This window comes from Bubalus kerabau, chromosome 4, assembly GCF_029407905.1.
Source record: "Bubalus kerabau isolate K-KA32 ecotype Philippines breed swamp buffalo chromosome 4, PCC_UOA_SB_1v2, whole genome shotgun sequence".
Classification (NCBI taxonomy): domain Eukaryota; kingdom Metazoa; phylum Chordata; class Mammalia; order Artiodactyla; family Bovidae; genus Bubalus; species Bubalus kerabau.
Genome location: NC_073627.1, coordinates 147443703 through 147460122, shown reverse-complemented (window position 1 = coordinate 147460122; position 16420 = coordinate 147443703). Strand labels below are relative to the sequence as shown.

At 41.6% G+C, this 16420-nt stretch overlaps 1 long non-coding RNA gene across 1 annotated transcript; it reads left to right on the top strand.

Moving 5' to 3' along the window:
• Positions 1–4262: 4262 nt before the first annotated feature.
• On the top strand, positions 4263–10040 carry LOC129651684 (uncharacterized). Its single transcript, XR_008714271.1, has 4 exons — positions 4263–4400; positions 8164–8290; positions 8704–8788; positions 9735–10040. It is a non-coding gene; the product is annotated as an uncharacterized LOC129651684 (long non-coding RNA).
• The last annotated feature ends 6380 nt before the right edge of the window (positions 10041–16420 follow it).

The following is a 16420-nucleotide window of genomic DNA, read 5'->3' as shown; positions in this document are numbered from 1 at the left end:
CGTAGGATGAGATGGTTGGATGGTATCACCGATTCAATGGAAATGGGCTTGAGCAAATTCCAGGAGTTAGTGAAAGATGGGGAAGCCTGGTGTCCTTCAGTCCATGGGCTCACAAAGAGTCTGACTCAACTGAGGGACTGAACAACAATGGGCCAAACCACCCCTGGACTTAATGGCTTAACATAACAAAAAGTCATTTATTTTGATTAAGAATCTGCACTTTGAGTTGATCTCTGCTGGAACAGCCTTCCTTAGGGAGAATCTAAGAGAATATACTTACAAAACAGGTTAGTCATTTGGCTGAGGGTTTGGTGCTGACTGTTGGCAGTGGATATGACTGGTGATGGAAGTAAAGTCTGATACTGTAAAGAGAAATATTACATAGGAACCTGGAATGTTAGATCCATGAATCAAGGCAAATTGGGGGTGGGCAGCAGGAGATGGCAAAAGTGAACACTGACATTTTAGGAATCAGTGAATTAAAATGGACTGGAATGGGTGAATTTAACTCAGATGACCATTGTATCTACTACTGTGGGCAAGGATCCCTTAGAAAAAATGGAGTAGCCATCATAGTCAACAAAAGAGTCCAAAATATAGTACTTGGATGCAATCTCAAAAACAACAGAAGGATCTCTGTTCATTTCCAAGGCAAACCATTCAATATCACAGTAATCCAAGTCTATGCCCCAACCAGTAATGCTGAAGAAGCTGAAGTTGAATGGTTCCATGAAGACCTACAAGACATTCTAGAACTAACACCCAAAAAAGATGTCCTTTTCATTATAGAGGACTGGAATGCAAAAGTAGAAAGTCAAGAAACACCTGGAGTAACAGGCAAATTTAGCCTTGGAATACAAAATGAAGCAGGGCAAAGGCTAACAGAGTTTTGCCAAGAGAATGCACTGGTCATAGCAAACACTCTCTTCCAACAACACAAGAGAAGATTCTACACATGGACATCACCAGATGGTCAATACTGATATCAGATTGATTAGATTCTTTGCAGCCAAAGATGGAGAAGCTCTATACAGCCAGCAAAAACAAGCCTGAAGGCTCACTGTGGCTCAGATCATGAACTCCTTATTGCCAGATTCAGACTGAAATTGAAGAAAGTAGGGAAAACCACTAGACCACTCAGGTATGACATAAATCAAATCCCTTACGATTGTACAGTGGAAGTGAGAAATAGATTCAAGGGATTAGATGTGATAGAATGCCAGAAGAACTATGGATGGAGGTTCGTGACATTGTACAGGAGACAGATCAAGATCATCCCCAAGAAAAAGAAATGCAAAAAGGCAAAATGGTTGTCTGAGGAGGCCTTACAAATAGCTGAGAAAAGAAGAGAAGCTAAAGGCAAAGGAGAAAAGGAAAGATATACCCATTTGAATGCAGGGTTCCAAAGAATAGCAAGGAGAGATAAGAAAGCCTTCTTCAGTGATCAGTGCAAAGAAATAGAGGAAAACAACAGAATGGGAAAGGCTAGAGATCTCTTCAAGAAAATCAGAAATACCAAGGGAACATTTCATGCAAAGATGGGCCCACTAAAGGACAGAGATGGTATGGACCTAACAGAAGCAGAAGACATTAAGAAGAGGTGGCAAGAATATGCAGAACTATACAAAAAAGAACTTCATGACCCAGATAATCATGATGGTGTGATCACTCACCTAGAGCCAGACATCCTGGAATGTTAAGTCAAGTGGGCCTTACAAAGCACCACTATGAACAAAGCTAGTAGAGGTGATGTAATTCTATTGGAGCTATTTCAAATCCTGAAAGATGATGCTGTGAAAGAGCTAAACTCAATATGCCAGCATTGGAAAACTCAGCAGTGGCCCCAGGACTGGAAAAGATCACTTTTCATTCCAATCCCAAAGAAAGGCAATGCCAAAAATGTTCAAACTACTGCACAATTACACTCATCTCACACACTAGCAAAGTAATGCTCAAATTTCTCCAAGCCAGGCTTCAATACTACGTGAACCATGAACTTCCTGATGTTCAAGCTGGATTTAGAAAAGGCAGAGGAACCAGAGATCAAATAAACAACATCTACTGGACCATTGAAAAAGCCAGAGAATTCCAGAAAAAACATCTACTTCTGCTTATTGACTACGCAAGAGCCTTTGACTCTGTGGATCACGACGAACTTTGGACAATTCTGAAAGAGATGAGAATACCAGACTACCTGACCTACCTCCTGAGAAATCTGTATGCAGGTCAAGAAGCAACAGTTAGAATTGTACATGGAACAACAGACTGACTCCAAATCAGGAAAGGAGTATGTCAAGGCTGTATATTGTCACCCTGCTTATTTAACTTATATGCAGGGTACATCATGAGAAATGCTGGACTGGATGAAGCATAAGCTGGAATCAAGATTGCCAGGAGAAATATCAATAACCTCAGATATGCAGATGACACCACCCTTATGGCAGAAAGTGAAGAACTAAAGAGCCTCTTGATGAAAGTTAAAGAGGAGAGTTAAATAGCTGACTTAAAGCTCAATGTTCAGAAAACAAAGATCATGGCATCTGGTCCCATCACTTCATGGGAAATAGATGGGAAAACAATGGAAACAGTGACAGATTTTATTTTTGGGGGCCCCAAAATTACTACAGATGGGATTGCAGCCATGAAATTAAAAGACCCTTATTCCTTGGAAGAAAAGCTCCAACCACACTAGCCAGCTTATTAAAAAGCAGAGACATGACTTTGCCAACAAAGGTCTATCTAGTCAAAGCTATGGTTTTTCCAGTTGTCATGTATGGATGTAAGGGCTGGACTATAAAGAAAGCTGAGCACCAAAGAACTGATGCTTTTGAACTGTGGTGTTGGAGAAGACTCTTGAGAGTCCCTTGGACAGCAAGGGGATCCAACCAGTCCATCCTAAAGGAAATCAGTCCTGAATATTAATGGAAGGACTGATGGTGATGCTAAAACTCCAATACTTTGACCACCTGATGCGAAGAAGTGACTCATTTGAAAAGACCCCAATGCTGGGAAATACTGAAGGTGGGAGGAGAAGGGGACAACAGAGGGTGAGATGGTTGGATGGCATCACCGACTCAATGGACATGAGTTTGAGTAAGCTCCAGGAGTTGGTGATGAACAGGGAAGCCTGGCGTGCTATAGTCCATGGAGTCACAAAGAGTCAGACATGACCGAGCAACTGAACTGAACTGAACTTAAATCAAGATCTGGGTAAGAGTTTCCAGGCACAGATATGGTGAAGGAGTGGCCCCCTGACCTGGGTCCTTTTAGTCCTGGCAGCTTACTAGAGGATTAGTGGAGGGGACTCATTTGAGTTTTTAGAGAAGAGTTTGGTAGGGTGTGAGATTGGGGGTTGGTTAAAGTGGCAATCCACTCCCACCACAGAGTCTTCAAGTGAAGTGACCTCCCTACCTGTATAAATTTGGAGCACATTAGTTTCCTCTTCTGTAACTGAGGCAATTAGTGTATCTGTCTGTTTACAATTGTAAGGATGAAACTAAACGGTGTCTAGCACAGAGCAAGTGGTCAGTCAGTGGTAGCCAATAGTAGACGTTGTTAGGAAATGGAATATTATTGAAAACTTTGAAGTTGGGGAGTGATGTGAACAATACCAAGAAGCAAGATTTTTAAAAGATGAATGTTGACAGCAGTGTAAACACTTCAGAGGAAGCTGTGTTGGGGAGCAGGCCGTAAATGAAGAGGCAAACCCAAAAGTCCAGGAGTACTGAAGGCAGAATTGATAAAACCTGGGGAGTGTATGGAGGTTGACACACACAGGATGATATATCCTCCCAGGAAAAAGTCAAAGATGATGTTAGGGTACATGTTCTAGGTGACCACAAGAACGGACTGAAAAGACTTGAAAGCAGAAAGTACTCCACTTACCTCCTCATGCCCCATCCCCACCCCCACAAACCAGGAGATACTGGAGAAGGCCCTATATTCAGGCTGTTCCTTGGGTTACATCCACGGCATGTTCATTTAATCATAAAATACTGGCCACAGAAGGTGTTGTAGTTCATAGGCCACACACCTCCAAGTATTAGATAAAACTTGAATAGTATGTCTTTTATCTTGCTCTTTTGCAGTAGAAAAAAAGAATATTGAAATATAGGAAATGAATAAAACCAAATAAATCCAAAATAAGCTACCGAAATGCCTAAAGAGATAAATAAGCTTCAGAAAATAAACATTTTACCTATTTATTATTCCCCCTACAGAGTTACCATCAAGTACCAATTTTGAACCCTTTCCTCCCACCTGAACTTCCTCAAGATCATGAAATTTCAAACAATGGGGCTGGCTGGCCAAATGGAGAAGTCGAGGAATGTATATCCTTATGTTTCTTCCTCTAATACAGCAACGTATCTTTCCAAAAATTCAATAGTTTCTACCTCAAGGTAAATATGTCATATTATAAGTTATTTCCTTTTATATTTGTTTTTCCTGAAATGCTTTGAGATCTCCAACAGAAAGCATGTGAATGTTGTAAATTCCTGCTGTCATTGGTCATATGCTTAATACGATGACACTGTTTTGGATTTTTACCACCTTCTGTTAAAAAAATCAGATTATTGACTTCTGTGTAATTTTTCCTGTTGTTCCCTATCATTTTTCATTTAATCAAAATATTTACATTTGTATTTTTAATTAATTTGCAGATATTTATAGATTTGTTGGTTGCTTTTCCAGACAATAAGGTAGCAATGATTATTTTATGAGTGAAATCATGTGAACATTTTTTATAACTCAGAGTATATACATGAAAGGAACAAGGGACAACAGAAGGAAAATTGGTTTTCTATTTCTTATTTTAATAAGTTATAGAAGTACAAATAGCAGGATGATTGCCAGCATTATCAACATTAATTTACTAGGTGTTGAATATACAAAAAGAAGATAAAGAACAAAGTAAGGAGGGATCTGAATGGCAGGAATTTGTTAATATCTGTAACACTGCAAATTCATATTTCCCTTGAGTGAACAGTCCTCCTTTAGGGATGTATCCTATTGCTTGTAAGTGATCAGAATGTATTGGGAACCAGAGTTCCCAACTCTGTGCCAGCCAGAGGAAAATAAAAGGATATATTGGTGTCTCTGAGTGAGATAAGGTGGGGAAGTGGTCTGCAGTTATGACCCAGAATGGTAAGAAGAGTAGAGGGAAGAAGATGGTTGACTTCAAGCAGCTAAAAACCATTGCAGTTATAGGAATTAATTAATTCCCAGGGCTATGCTGCTCAGACCAGATGTCTGTACCAGGATCTCTGAGTAGAACTGACAGGGAAGCAAATATAGCTCATCCCTCATAATAACTACCCCTTCCAGTTTCTGTATTTGATGCCTTGATATCTGGGCACTGCATGGACTGCCCCTCCCAGGGCCAGCTAATTCCTGGAGACAGCAAATCATTTGCTTGTGAGTGTGCCTTTTATATGCAAACCCAGCCAGTCCAGAGCCCAAACCCCAACCACCTCCTTTATGGGGCTCTTATATTCTGGGCAGCTATCCACCTACCCTAATTACCCAAAGGCCACAGGTATCAGCTCCTTTGCCCGCTGAAATTATTCAAACTAGCCAATAATAAACCTACAGACCCTGCCCACCAATCACTTCCTGTGGAAACTGCAATAAAGACTCTTGCCCACATGTCCCTCTCATTCCATCTGCCTCCTGAGCAGCCCTGGAGATTCCCTGTGTGGCCCTCTGTGGTGTGCCATGCCCACTGTTTCTAAGAATCCGTGGGTATGAAAACTTTTTTCATGACAGTCATTTCTGTGTCTGTGTGTCTTGTTGTTCAGTCACTAAGTTGTGTCCACCTCTTTGTGACCTCATGGACTGCAGCACACTAGGCTCCCTGTCCTTCACTATCTCTAAGAGTTTACTCAAACTTGTGTCCATTGAGTCAATGATGCCATGCAACTATCTCATCCTCTGTCACCCCCTTCTCCTCCTATCCTCAATTTTCCTTAGCATCAGGGTCTTTTCCAGTGATTCGGCTCTTTGCATCAGGTGGCCAAAGTATTGGAGCTTCAGCTTCAGCATCAGTCCTTCCAACGAATATTCAGAGTTGATTTCCTTTAGGATTGACTACTTTGAGCTCCTTGCTGTCCAAAGGACTCTCAAGAGTCCTCTCTAGCACCACAGCTTGAAAACATCAATTCTTCAGTGCTCAGCCTTCTTTCTGGTCCAACTCTCATATCCATATATGACTACTGGAAAACCCACCTTTGTTGGCAAGGTGATATCTCTGCTTTTTAATATACTATCTAGGTTTGTCATACGTTTCCATCCAAGGAGCAAGCATCTTTTGATTTCATAGCTGCAGCTACACACTGTCCACAGTGATTTTGGAGCCCAAGAAAATAAAATCTGTCACTGCTGCTACTTTTTCACCTTCTATTTGCATTGAAGTGATGGGAGTGGATGCCATAGTCTTAGGTTTTTCAATGTTGAGTTTTAAGCCAGCTTTTTCACTCTCCTCTTTCACCCTCATCAAGAGGCTCTTTAGTTCTTCTTCACTTTCTTCTATTAGAGTGGTGTCATATGCATATCTGAGGTTGTTAATAATATTTGTTCTGGCAATCTGGACTCCGCTCTTGATTCACCTAGCCTGGCATTTCGCATGATATACTCTGCAAAGAAGTTAAATAAACAGGGTGACAATATGCAGCCTTGTCATACTCCTTTCCCAATTTTATATGTGTCTGAATATATTTAAACCAAACAAGTCTTGGGTGCCTTGTAGGACATATATTGTTGCTGGTGGTGGTTTAGTCACTATGTTATGTGCGACTCTTGCGATCCCATGGACCGTAGCCTGCCAGGCTCCTCTGTCCATGGGATTCTCCAGGCAAGAATATTGGAGTAGGTTGGGTTGCCATTTAATTCTCCAGAGTATCTTCCTGACCCAGCAATCAAACCGAGGTCTCTGGCATTGCAGGCAGATTCTTTACCGACTGAGCTATGAGGGAAGCCCCTAAGTTAACCTTAAAAATGCATTCTAACATACAGTAGGTGCAGACAAATACTGTTTGATTCCACATATATGAGGTACCTAGAACAGTCAAATTCATAGTCAGAAAGTACACTAATAGGTGCCAGGGCCTGGACCAGGGCAGCAGTGGGTAGTAGGAGGTAGTAGGGGGAGGGGGAATGGGGAGTTAGTGTTTAATGAGGACAGAGTTTTAATTTAGGAAAGTGAAAAATTCAGGACATGAATGATGGTGAGAGTTGCACAACAATATGAATGTACTTACTGCCTCTGAACTGTACAGTTAAATATGGTTAAAACAATATGCTTTATATTATGTGACTTTTGCCACACAAAAAAAGAACATTTAAAAATATCCCTGTAAAGAACTTTCAAATAACTAGAACTCTTTAGAAATGAAATGGGTCTCCATGGATAGAGCAGTTCCTGGTTCTAAAGAAGAGTAATCAGAAGCCAGCAGTTCAGAAAATGAAGTTTAATAGATTGTGTGTGTGTGTGTGTTGAGGAAGGAAATTAGATGTCTTAGATAACTTTCAAGTTTCCTCTTGTGTGTATTATTCTGTATAATCAGACATATCTAACTTAAATGCTTGGTCATGCTACTTATTTCTATGCCTATGCACTTTAATTCAGTTGTATACCATGTTTTAGAGAATGTGTAACATGCTGCTAGCGCTTATAAAAGAATAAACATGAAATTCAATGTCATGCTCTCCTGTCATGAGTTGCTCTACTGTGTGTCATTTTGTAAATCCCTAAACTGTCTTTGTCTGCCATGATTGCCTCAATACATTGGTGGTGCAGCTGAGATGGGGAGCTTGGTGGGGAAGGGAGGTCCGTGTTAACTAGCAGGTTAACAAGAAGCATTGACTCTCATCAGGGTTGGGTTCTTCTTTCATCTGGAACTCCTGTGAAAAACTTCTTACTGTTTGTTACAAAATTACCTCCAAGATACAGGACAGGGGCTCTGAGTCAGAACCAGTTAGAAAAGCCAAAATACATATGGGAGGAAGATATACTGGAGTTTGGAGTCAGAAGTAGGATTTAGTGGAAGTGTCAAAGTTGAGCCTTTAGAACCTAACAAAGAGGAGATCAGAGCTAAACTAGATTGGGTATGTGCGTGCTAAGTTACTTCAGTCGTCTCCTACTCTTTGTGACCCTATGGACTATAGCCTGCCAAGTTCCTCTGCCCATGGGATTCTCCAGACAAGAATATTGGAGTCGGTTGCCATGCCCTCCTCCTAAGGATCTTCCCAACCCAAGGATCAAACCCATGTCTCATATCTCCTGCACTGGCAGGTAAGTTCCTTATCCCTAGCCCCCCAGGAAGCCCCCCAAAATTGATTAAAAGCCACTGAATACATTCCTGTGCAACTTATGAACTTGGGATTCCCTTGGCTGATGGGTAAGCATGTGATTCCTGAGGGTGTCAGGTTGGCCCAAATGGTCAGTGAAGGCAAACTGAACACCTGTCTTACGTTGGGTTCCTCTGGGAACACATTCTAAGCTGAATGTTTACTGGGAAGTGTGCTTGGGATTAACATTTGTAAGGGGGTGAGGGGAGCAAGATGGGGCAGAGGGAGTAAGTTGAATGGTGATATGGTTCAACCAAGACCTCAGCTGGTCATACAGGTAGTTCTGGAACTGGGGTGGCTGTTTAGAGTTGCCTTGGATGGAGACAAGGAAGTTGGGCCTTTGTACCTTCTTGACAGATTTGGGCTATCTGGGAAAGGCAAAGGCAGTTAGTCCATGGAGGTGCAACTGTGAACATCAGCAGCCAACTCTCAGGACAACGAGGTGAGTGAATACTTCAGTCCTGGAGTGGGATCTGGGTGACGCATCCACTCAGCATCCCATGAAATAGAAAACTGGCACTCTCCTATTATTGTCTCAAAGCAGTGTTGAAAATAGTAAGCTCTGCTGGACCAGGAAATGGAATGGTCCAAACCTGTCAATGATGAGCTCTCCTAGCTCTTATGAAGTTTAGAAGAATCCACATGTGATGGGGACTCGTAACCCGAGGAGGTTCCTCTAACTGGTAGCAGCTGACTTGGCTCAGCTGTCTACTGTGCCACGGAAGACAACACTAGTGTCTGGCTGGGGAGGGTTCCAATTACTAGTGAAATGAAAGAGTGAGGTAGTCGCCTGAAATGTGCTCATCGGTTGCAATTCATCCTTCCTGGGAATCCTTAGCATCATTTCCCAGGTTCCTCTGACTTAAAAGCATGATCATTCAAATCAAGATGCAAAATGATCAATTGGAATTCCTCTGCTGCTTCCATGCTTGCCTCCTGTCCCATCCTCCCCAGCACACATGCAAACAGACACATATAAGTACAGTACTGTTCTACCATATCCTTAATTTTACAGATCTCCTGCTGAAGTTTCTGACTAATGGTAAGTTATTTGTTCAGAAAGACTTTATGGCTCTCATAAAATGTCAATTACAGTTTTAAAATAACTTGTAGTTTTTCTGTAACATGATGCTGCCATCTTGGCTCCCAGAGGGTGTATTAAATTCAAGTAGCAATAACAAATCATTTAAGCAATAAATAAATAACCTGAGACAGAGTGTTGTTAAGAGTTAATAGTCTCCCATACACTCAATAGAGGGTGAGGCTTCACTCAATTAAAGTGACCCCGGGAGGAGGGGGCGGCCAGGGGCCAAACTGCACCCAGTCATTTTGTTGGAGGTATTCAACCCGCACACATTCATTTCCTTCTTTATGTTGTCTCTTTTCAGCAAGGAAGGCTCTCTGCAGTCCCTGGGTCCAGAGAACAATCACGGTACAGTCTCAGAGAACAGAAAGAAAACTGGGGTCATAAATATGTTAAATGAGTGCGTGGGTTTAAGTGGCTTTGTAAATGGAACACGGAGGGAACCTTAGACTAATTAATGAATATGAAGCAGTGGGAAAGCTGGGGGGCTTGGGGGACAGTCTTGTTGGGTGAGGATACTACAACTGTATCATTATTTTCCCCCAGGAAGGCGCACTTATTTATTTTAGAAATATTTTTTAAAGATGTCAGAGTGTCTTGATGGAGAGTACCAGATGTGGGTGAAAAAAGAACATTTGAAAGAGAAATCCTATTTATATTGTATTTTCTCTAATAAAAGCTTGGCCTAAAAGGATGATTTTACAGATTTTTAAAAAGTCTTACCCTTGTATTTTAAGAGAGGAACATCATAAAAGAGGAGAAATTTCATACTTTTTATATGAAATTGCAGCCCATTCAAATATATAGACTCTTTCCTAGTAAATGGCCTTTGTTAACTAAATTCCATTTGGATCAAAGCAAAGATTAAGATTTTATGATGTGTGCATTTCCATAGGTTCTAAAATATTTTAGTTTTTCTATTTGGATCATTTACTATTTTTGTTCCTTTTTTATGTTTTTAAGAAAATTTTATTTGCACGAATACCTTTGGAGAAAGTTAAAGGATGCCTGTATATCTCATATGACCTCTATTGAATCCACGAATGACTTCTTGAGTTTGGGCTATGTGAGGCTAGCCGGTGCTGGCGCTCTGAAAATGTCCCTGAACTTGGAGGACACTCACAGTGTGAGGGCCAGAGACCAAGCGCCAGACAGAGGCCACAGAAGAGACGCAAATGGACAAAGGGTCAGAGAGAGAAAAGAAAGAATGAGAGAGATTGAGACGGACACACACACACGCACGCACACACACACAGAGAAGAGGAAGGCTGAGAGACTCAGGGGAGATGGAAAAAGTAGACAGGCACAAAGCCACAGAGGGACACCAAGGGAGGAAGAGAAAACAAAAACACAAAACCACATAAGCAACAGAGAAGTGACTGGCACAGACTTCCTTGTTTAATTGATTAAATGGCTGAGCTGTGAACAATGGCCTAAATTGAACCATTGATCTAATTCAGTTGTTAATATACTAAAATGAGCACACTAACTGCTTGTTTGGGGGCTGTTTCAGTGGTCTTAGCTGCAACACTGAAGAAGAAAAACCTTGCCAAAGACTTTTATGTTGATAAAACCAACTCATTTTATTTTTGTTGCATTCAAAGCTGCAGGATCACTGAATTACAATCTTTATATGGGTTTCACAAATGATGTTTGTTCTTCAACAAGTTTTATTAAGCACCTGTCGTGCTTCCCTGGTGGCTCAGAGGTTAAAGCGTCTGCCTGCAATGTGGGAGACCTGGGTTTGATCCCTGGGTTGGGAAGGGCCCCTGGAGAAGGAAATGGCAACCCACTCCAGTATTCTTGCCTGGAGAATCCCATGGATGGAGGAGCCTGGTGGGCTGCAGTCCACGGGGTCACAAAGAGTCGGACACGACTGAGTGACTTCACTTTCACTTTCACAGGAATGGCAGGATAAAGGTTTCGTGTAAAGAACACAAAAATGCTTGAGGAGCTATAATTGTCCCTCAACTATAAGGAAATGATATTCAGGGTGACATGATAAGCACACGTCAAACTAAATTCATAAAGATAAGAATTGAACAGCATAAGAAACTACAGAAGTGATGTCACAGGAGAAAATTCAGTCAATTATCCTAATGAGGGGTTGCTACTGTTGTTCAGTCACTCAGTGGTGTCTGACTCTTTGTGACCCCGTGAACCGCAGCATGCCAGTCCTCCCTGTCCATCACCAACTCCCGCAGTTCACCCAAACCCATGTCCATTGAGTCCGTGATGCCATCCAACCATCTCATCCTCTGTCATCCCCTTCTTCTCCTGCCTTCAATCTTGCCCAGCATCAGGGTCTTTTCAAATGAGTCAGTTCTTCACATCAGGTGGCCAAAGTATTGGAGTTTCAGCTTCAACATCAGTCCTTGTCTGACAGAATGTGGTCCACTGGAGAATGGAATGGCAAACCATTTCAGTATAGTTGCCTTGAGAACTCCATGAACAGTATGAAAAGGCAAAAAGATAGGACACTGAAAGATTTGTAAATTACAATATACCAGTTTTTTTTTAAGTGTCAACCAGACCAGGCTGGTAAGGTATAGCAAGGGCTGGTAATGATTGTAGGGATGCAGATATACTCTTTTTCATCACATATGTTTAAAAATATCCTTCAACCTCACAAAGGGATGTGTCTCCCACATTTCATGAAAAACAAGATTTTCTTGTTCTAATTTTCCTTTCCTAATTTTGATAGAGACATGAGTATATAGAAATATTTCTTAAACAAGAGCAAAGCAACAATGTGATCACGTGGCAAATGACAATCAATGGCTCCCTGCTGTGGGGCCTCATTAGGGATTGGTGTGGCCTGTGGTGAACCAGAGAACATCCCTCTCAAGGGAACAGCCACAATGCAGCTTTTTTTTTTTTGCTACCGTGGAACAACGTCAGCCCAATGTTGCCAGATTTCCTGTTTGTCCAACAGAATTTTATAGTAAAATCTTTAGATTTTTTAAACGTCAGTTCAAACTTTTTAAAACAAAATACCATGAGGTCCAAACAAAATGAGGTCAATTCAGCAGATAGGCTGAGGGTTTGCAAACTCAGCTTTATAGTCAGAATCTTACAGTTTAGCACTTAATTGTGGATTTCCCAGTTTTCTTCACTGCTATTTTACAGGGGGCTAATTTCAACTCCCAAACTCTTCACAGTTCCTAGGGCTGGAGATTGGGATAGGAGATTGCAACCTGTATGTGTCTCTGTGTGTGTTTGTGTGTAGGGCGGGAAGGTGGGGGGGTGGGATGGGGTACTTCTCTCCACCTAGTGCCTGCCTCTGTGCTCAATATATGTAACAAATGCACAGCCAACATTATTGATTCTGTCAGTATAATTAAATATTATTTAAATAAATGTTTCCCGGAAGGCTAGCACACTACTTCACACATCTAGTAAAATAGAGCCTGGGACTCAAACAGAAGTCTAACTAGATGTTACTTTAAGTGATAAACAATGACTCCTTAGATTTTTCTTGCTGAGGTCTAGTCTATTAGGAAGCAGAAATACCACTGTTTTTCATAGTGGATCATCATATTACTCCTAAAATTAGGCGGAGGCTAGATGGATTATTTCCAAATATTGTTCTTTCTTTCTGAGCACACATAGAGACTGTATTTCCCAGTCACATTTGCATTTAGTTTGAGGGTATTTTACTGCAGTCTAGGCAAAATAATGTAAGCAGATATTATACACATACTATTTCCAGTAATGCCCATAGAAATCTCCTTCACAAACCTTGGTGCGTTTGTGCTGTCCCCTCAGTCATGCCTGACTCTTTGCGACCCTAGGGACTGTAGCCTGCCAAGTTCCTCTGTCCATGGGATTCTCCAGGCGAGAATACTGGAGTAGGTTGCATGCCCTCCTCCAGGAAATCTTCTCGGACCAGGGATTGAACCCACATCTCCTGTGGCTCTTGCATTGAAAGAAGATTCCTTACCACTGAGCCACCAGTGAAGCCCACGCAAAAACCTCAAAACTCCCTCAATTCCCATGCTACAGCATTTGCAGACACTATATGTTGAGTGAGGATGAAGTAAACATAAAATGGAAGAAGCCTGGATCCCTGAGTCTCAGCTTGGAGGAGAGTCACACATGAGCGCCATCTGACCTGCATCAAACTGGAACACAAGTGGGAAATAAACATACTTGCATTAAACCACTGAGAATTGAGGGTTATTTATTACAGCAGCCAGCACTACCTAACCTAATACCTAACAACATATCTTTTCAGAGATGGTCTAGAAAAAAAATTGACTATATGTATAGGGCTTCCCTGGTAGCTTATCTGGTAAAGGGTCTGCCTGCAGTGCGGGACCCAAGTTCAATCCCTGGGTCAGGAAAATCCCCTGGAGAAGGAAATGGAAACCACTCCAGTACCCTTGCCTGGAAAATCCCATGGACAGAGGAGCCTGCTGGGCTACAGCCCATGGGGTAGCAAAGAGTTGGACACGACTGAGTGACTTCACTTATACATACAGGTGCTTCAGATCATTCTGATGTTATTAACAACAGCAAATTACTAAGTAATAATATCCTTTATTTAGTTAACAAAACTCATTCGCACATTATTTTATTTAATGCTTACAGTGCAGCTCTGTGAAGGTATGCTAATGCTAAGTCGCTTCAGTCGCGTCCGACTCTGTGTGACCCCATAGACGGCACCCCATCAGGCTCCGCTGTCCCTGGGATTCTCCAGGCAAGAATACTGGAGTGGGTTGCCATTTTCTTCTCCAATGCATGAAAGAGAGAAGTGAAAGTGAAGTCGCTCAGTCATGTCCAACTCTTAGCGACCCCATGGACAGCAGCCCACCAGGCTCCTCTGTCCATGGATTTTCCAGGCAAGAGTACTGGAGTGGGATGCCATTGCCTTCTCCGCTGTGAAGGTATAGAATAGGGCTTATTATCATTGGTAGAGATTAGGAAACAGAGATGCAGAAGAGCTAAACTAGAGTTCTTTTGAATCCTCATGTAGTCCTCTCTTCATCTACAACTGTTTATGTTTAGCAAAGAATCCCTAAAGAGATTGAAAGGATGCTGAACTTTGTTATCTGATTATTTTCTCATATTCATATTTCAACTTGATACTCACACTTACTACTTGTGCCAAGCCTTCAGAGCAGCTGACATTCTTGTCCTCATGGTAATTCTTATTCCTTCTGTTAGACTTCTCTAAAAAGAGAAGAGCGTTGTGCAACTTCATCTCCTCTATATTATGATTAATGATATCTATAAACTTGGATTTTTACAGTGCATTGTATCACCTGGGAAAGTATAGAATTGCTCAGAGTTTTTCATCTGTGAGTAGAATACATACACATACACAGTAAGTACAATTAGTCATTTTGCTTTGATTTCTATTTCACTTGCTATTGTACAAATTGATAAAATTTTTCTTTCTTTAAGGCAAAATTTAAAATATTCCATAAATAGGGTGTACTTTAAAAAAAGTCAAAAACACCTTCAAAACCATGTTTTGTAGAACAAATGACGTATCAGAAATGAATAAGCTCAGGGGATTTCCAAACTGTTATCTTCAAATGTCTCACTCCAAGGTCATGTATTTGGTCAGGCTTTCCTTGCCCTCTCATTCAAATCTTTTGTAATGGTATTGTTTCATCATGGCCCTAGGCATAACATGGTGTATACCGCAACTATTGGTTTCAGTCAAGGGTAATGTTCCCACATACTCCCAACCCCCAACACTTGGCAACGTTTGCTGACCACGACCTGCAGGCTGAAATGTATAGCTTACACAAGCTCACAGGCATGTTCAGAGGACCCCAGGTCTGGTTTATGTTCTTCTGTTGCCCTTTATAATTCCTAATCATTTTATTATTGAACTTGTATTTTGTAAGTGAGGTCTAATGTGACATTGGATCATGTGGGTGAGCAGAAGATATGCACACCATGTGTTTGACTGCCTTTCCTTGCCATCCCCTTCACACTCAACATTCACGATGCCCCAGGGGCACAGAATTCCAGTGGCCTGCCCTGAGCAGGAGTCCAAGAGAACTCCTGGACAGTATACATTCAGCATGTTTCACCTATGATTGAGCAAGCAGAAGCGTGTGGAGCCCCAACAAACCACACCATAGAAGAAAAGGGAAAGACAGAACAACCATAGTTCCTTTTCCTTTCAGACCTTCCTAATTCAGCAGTGACCCAAAGGGAGAGAGCGTGAGTAGAATGGGCCCATATTTTGTGTAGCATATTCACTGTTCTAGGAAAAGTGAAGGGCTTTCCCGGTGGCTCAGTCTGTAAAGAATCTACCTGCAATGTGGGAGACCTGGGTTCCATCCCTGGTTTGGGAAGATCCCTCAGAGGAGGGCATGGCAACCCACTCCAGTATTGCTGCGTGGAGAATTCCCAAGGAGAGAGGAGCCTGGTGGGCTGAAATATGAATTGTGTAATTTCAGAGATTCTGCATATGGTGCAAAGGCTCTTACATTTGCATTAAAACTAGTGTTCTGCAATATAAAGATGAACAGTGAAATTCATGATAACAATTTAAAGTTTTAATTTTTCTTGTTAAAATAACATTAAACAGGAAATTTCTAAAAACACCATGGCAAGTAGAAAGATAGAGACTGTGGAAGAAGGGGAAAAGCTGTATGTTTAAGCACTTTTTATGTCACATTTTCCCTGCTTTTTGAACCATATTTTTCATTTTGCACTGGATAGCTAGCTGGCCCTACTGGAGACATTGCCCCAACTGGATTGGGGACGGTGCTACTGGCATCTAGAGGGTAGAGGCCAGAGAGGATGCAAAACATCTTGCAGTGCCCAGAGAATTATCTGACCCCAGACGACTGTAGTGCCCAGAAGGGAGAAACCCTGCAGCATTTAGTTCCACTTATAACTTTTGCAAGTAGGTATCAAACCCCTTTAGGTCATGGGCCATCTCTTCTCTTAATAATTCATAGAGTATACTTCCTGGCAGTCTGATAGAATTTGATAGAAAGTGATCATAAATACTGTTCTGTT